At 55.5% G+C, this 4,695-nt stretch overlaps 1 long non-coding RNA gene across 2 annotated transcripts; it reads left to right on the top strand.

Annotated features, from left to right (window-relative positions):
* The first annotated feature begins 916 nt into the window (after positions 1-916).
* On the top strand, positions 917-2,399 carry LOC100930395. Of its 2 annotated transcripts, none has more exons than XR_004230552.1 (3): positions 917-1,076; positions 1,203-1,355; positions 2,330-2,394. It is a non-coding gene; the product is annotated as an uncharacterized LOC100930395 (long non-coding RNA). The 2 variants fall into 2 exon arrangements; XR_004230551.1 differs by having other exon boundaries at positions 921-1,072; positions 2,330-2,399.
* The last annotated feature ends 2,296 nt before the right edge of the window (positions 2,400-4,695 follow it).

Here is a 4,695-nt window from a genome sequence, read left to right as displayed (position 1 = left end):
CACACACACACACACACACACTTCTATATTTTCCCCATTTCGTTTTCAAAATTTAAAAGTGTTGAATTTTTTCTCAGTGATGCGGAAAGACAATCGTAAGCATTTGTTCCGAAATATTTTGGGTTCTAAGTGCTCTCCCTCCCTTCTCCTATTCCCGAGACAGTCAGTAACGTGATATGCTCATATATGAGCAATCATGAAAAAACATATTTTCTAGTTAGTTATGTTGTGAAAGAACACACAAGAGAGAGAGAGACAGAGACAGAGACAGAGACAGAGAGACACAGAGAGAGAGAGAGAGAGGCAGCCAGAGAAATAAGGCGCGAGCTGGCAGCAGCTGTACATCTGATGCCCACAACAACTCCCAGAGGTTTAGTGTCCGATGAGAATACGGGCCTGGGTGAGAGAAGGCCCGGCCCAGGCCCGGCACAAGCCGCTGCCTCCCCAAGGGTCAGGGGAGGAGAAAGGGCTGGGCTGGAGGCAGGAAGGGTGGGCCTCGGGCCCAGGCAAAGGATCCGGGCCAAGGAGAGTGCGGCCTGCAGCGCTCTCTCATTCCCCGGGGGGTTGGGCGAGGGCAAAGCTTCGTAGCCCGGGGCGGTGACCCCAGACAGCTCCCGGAAGCACAAAGTACCCGATATGCCCCCGAGACCGACGTGTTCGCGCGCAAAAGCAAACCCTGCCCTCCACCTCCCCGGGGGGCAAAGGGGCTTCCCGCCTTCACAGTCCCAATGGCGGGTATGTCCCGCACCAAACATTGTTTCAAAATAAGTTTCTTTGTGAGCGAGTCTCTCTGAAGGCCTTTGTTTACGTCTGTTTCCATGGCGTTGCTAAAAACTTCCCCTGGGAAAAACATGTAAGAAGCCCTGCTGGGAAGCGGCCCCCACTTGCCTTCAAAAGGGACTGCAGGGGGCGTGGCGAGGGCAAGTCCCGCCAATCACAGACAACCATACATGGTGGTGGAAGGATAAGTGGAGTTCCTCCAATCACAGGGACCCTTATAGGACCGGGGAGGTATAAGTAGGGGGCCGGCGGCACCGCGTGACTCTGAGGGCACTTCCGGGAGCTTAGGGCGGTAGGTGCGTGGCTGGGGCCGGGCTGGCGTGGGGGGTGCCATGCCCATAGCACCCCCAGCCCTGCCTCTGCGGGGATGGGAGGCGATGTGACCCCTCCGGATCTCGCTCAAGAGATATTTTTCTCCTCAGAACTTTGCTGAGGTGATTGGAGGCCCGGCTTCCCGCCTCTAGGCCGCCACCATGGAGGCCCTAATCCCCGTTATTGCCAAGCTCCAAGAGGTCTTCGGTGTGGTGGGCAAGGACATCATCCAGCTGCCACAGATTGTGATCTTTGGCTCTCAGGTACTGCTTGCTCTCCCTGGGGAGGGCCTGGAGGGGCAGTGGGTCTAGGTCCCCCCTCCCCACCCCCTGGGGCCTAGTTTTTCCCCTCCCCACATGGTAGGAGCTTCATCTCTCCCTTCCTCCATGGCAGGGAGGGGCAAGCTCCGCCCTCGTCCCCTCCCGCCTATCTTAGATGTCTCTCTGGGGCCCACCCTATTCCCAAGAGAGGGGGCCGCCATAACTGCCGGAGAACGGGAATTTTGAGGGAACTCGGAGGGGGGCACTAGGGGAAAGTGTGCCTCTACCAGGTAGGCCTCAGCCACTGGTATGGGATAGAGCTCTTACTGGGCATGCGCAGGGGAGGCTGCCGCCAGGAACCTGGGGAACTCAGGAGCACTAGGGGAAGTGCGCACCAGCGGGTGAGCTCCAGCCCACTGGTATGGGATGGGGCTCTTACTGGGCATGTGCAAGGAGGCCGCCATAATCCAGGAACTGAGGGGGATAATAGGGGAAAGTGCGCCACCAGCAGGTGGGCCTCAGCCATTGGTATGATATGGGGCTCTTACTTTGGAGCTCTCATGAGAGGCCGCCATAATCAGGAACTCTGAGTGGGCCTCAGCCAGGGGAGGGGCCTTGCTCCTCCCCTCCCGCCTCCTGGAGAAGGTTCTGAGCCTGCTGGCGCCTTTCCTCCTGTGGAAAGGCCCGCAATGGGCCCGGGTAGAGCTGCGGGAGGTCCGAGATTCAGACCATGCAAAGGGGCTCAGCCAGGCGGGCCGAGGCAACCTCACTACACAGGGAGAGAAGGGCCCAGAAACTTATGCATGGCAGAGGGCCAGGGCACGGACCTCCGCCATGGGCCCAGGGCCTCCACTTCTCCCCTGCATTAACTTGAGATGGGGCAGTCTGGGGGACGGGCGGGGTAGGCCCAGGGGGAAGTGGGCCGCGGGAGGCTACTTCCAAAGCCCCTGGGCATATGGGCCCTGTTGTCCTTACAGAGCAGTGGCAAGAGCTCGGTGCTGGAAAGCATCGTGGGACGGAACTTCCTTCCGGCTCAGAATCATGACTACTTGAGCCCCTGATCCTTCAACTGGTGCACGTGGCCTCTGGAGGAGCGGCGGGCGGCATCCCCGAGACCTGTGAGGGGCCAGGGAGGAGGGAGGCCAGGGGGGGAGGGAGGGGCGCTGGGCCCCGGCCACCTGCTGCCACAGACTTGACCCAGCCGGATGTGCCTCCTGAAGGTGACTGTGCCCAGGCCTGGGCTCGGCACCCCAGGCTGGAAAACCCATTACTCATGTTACAGATGAGCTCAGCTGGGCCGTGGCTTCCCCCAGCTACAAGACGCTGCTGCCCAGAGATTTGTTTCACAGGCTCAGTTTAACTGGCATGTCCTTCTGCTCCGCCACGGGGATGCACGTGTCTCCACCGAGGGATAGAAATGGCTCAGCCTGGGCCAATGACCTTCATCCTCTTCTTTCCCTCCCTTATGAGGTGATTGCTAATGGTGAGGGGAGGTGCTGACCCTCCCTTTCCCATTAGATATCAAGCAGAGGAATGGGCCACTTTCCTGCACAGCAGGCATGGTATCCCAACCCCTCCAGCTCGTCTCATTGGCCAGACTGGACCATGGCTGTGATCTTCCTTCTCCCTTTACGTCACCGTTTCCTGCCTTTGCCGATGTGGACTTCCAGGGTGATGCTGCCTGGGATGATGATGAGGGAGGGCAGAGGTCCATGAGCCTTGTTACGTGTTTCTTCAAAACAACTAAATAGTTGAATTCTCTTTCCATCTCAGATATATACAAATTTTCCTTGAAATCCCAAGGAAATTTCCAATGAGACCCAATAGGAAGGCGCATCACCGGGACTAATAAGGTGAGCACAGGAATACAGCCCTTCCCTGCTGCTCTACTCTGTCCAAGAGCAGTGGACCTGACCTTGACTCTCCTCCTGCAGGCCATCAGTCTTGCCCATTGTACATATTCTTCCCCTAAAAATTACTCCAATTTGACTCATTTGACTTGCCTGGATTGACAAGGTATGTTCCTTGGGGATCTCATCAGTTCCATAGGTTCATGACCTCTTTTATATAATGTCGACTTTCCCATCTCTCCTGCCTTCCGGAGCTGAATTCAATTCACAGGGGTCACCAACAATGCATCAATGTCCCGGTTCTCCTTTGTCCCTCAACATTCTCACACCATTTCCTCTCATGTTAGCCAACCCACAGGGGAGTGAGTAGTACCTCAGGGGTTATCTTAATTGGCCTTTCTCTATTCACTAGTGATTTAGAGCATTTTCACATGACTATAGAAATAAGCAACTTTCTTTGGGAAAGTTGTCTTCTCCACCTGCTGATCATTTAGCAACTGGGGAATGGCTTGGGTGTGTAAATCCAACTCAGTTCTCTCTATATTTGAGCAAGGGGCACTTTATCCCAGAAACACCGGCGGCATAAATGGTTTCAGCCACCCAATACTGAAGCTGACTTGAATTTAGGAAGTCATCTGCTCTCATTCCGGGGTTTCCTTTGTGGAAAACTGTGTCTCCCTGCATGTACAATGATGTTCAATGTCTCTGTTTGCATGTTGTCTTTCCCATGTGCTGCTGAGTCCTGGAGCACTGCCTCTACCTCTTTTATGTTCCTAGCTTGGTATAATTGCCAGCACATAGTAGGCACTTAAGAAAAGTTGCTCCTTCTTCCTTCTTCTTCCTTTTGTTTTCATGTTGAAGCCATTGGGGTTGTCAGCCTGGCCGAGGTGACACAGCTGGTACAGGTCAGTGTCGAGGCCAGACTGGAACTCCAGGCTCTCCTGATCCACGGACCACCCTGGCGGCAGCTCCCATATTTGGTTGATCGTGGGGCAGAGACCTGAAGCCATGATAGTCTTTTCTCCCTCCCTTTCTTGTCCAACCTTAACGATGCCATCCCTGCCGGGCATTCAACATGGTTTAAATCCTTTGTCTCTCCCTCCCACTCTCCCCCTGAGAAAGCTCCAGAATGGGAAGATTGTTCTTTCCCAGCTGCCCTTGCCCTTGCCCATCCACTTTGGGTGGTCATGGCAGCTCATCGAGAGCCTAGGGGTTTCCAAGAGCAGCTGGACTTTCTGAGCTTGTCTCCTGCCTGCCAGGTTCCTGTAAGAGGATAACCCCAGCCAAGTGCTGGTCCAGAGACCTGGACTCCTCATCAGTGGCTTAACAGCTGCCTCATCCTGGCTTAATCTGCTGCTGCCAACAGACAACTCATGGGAGTCCTTGGAAACTTGCCACAGGAGGTGGATCCCTGATGGTACAGGGATGCTGGGGGGGACTTAGAGAGATACGGAGGGTCTGGCAGTGGTGGCAGGGGTCCAGTGAGCTGGTGG

Source organism: Sarcophilus harrisii, chromosome X (assembly GCF_902635505.1).
Source record: "Sarcophilus harrisii chromosome X, mSarHar1.11, whole genome shotgun sequence".
Lineage (NCBI taxonomy): Eukaryota > Metazoa > Chordata > Mammalia > Dasyuromorphia > Dasyuridae > Sarcophilus > Sarcophilus harrisii.
Note: the sequence above shows the minus strand (reverse complement) of the source record. Positions and strands in the feature narration are given on the sequence as shown.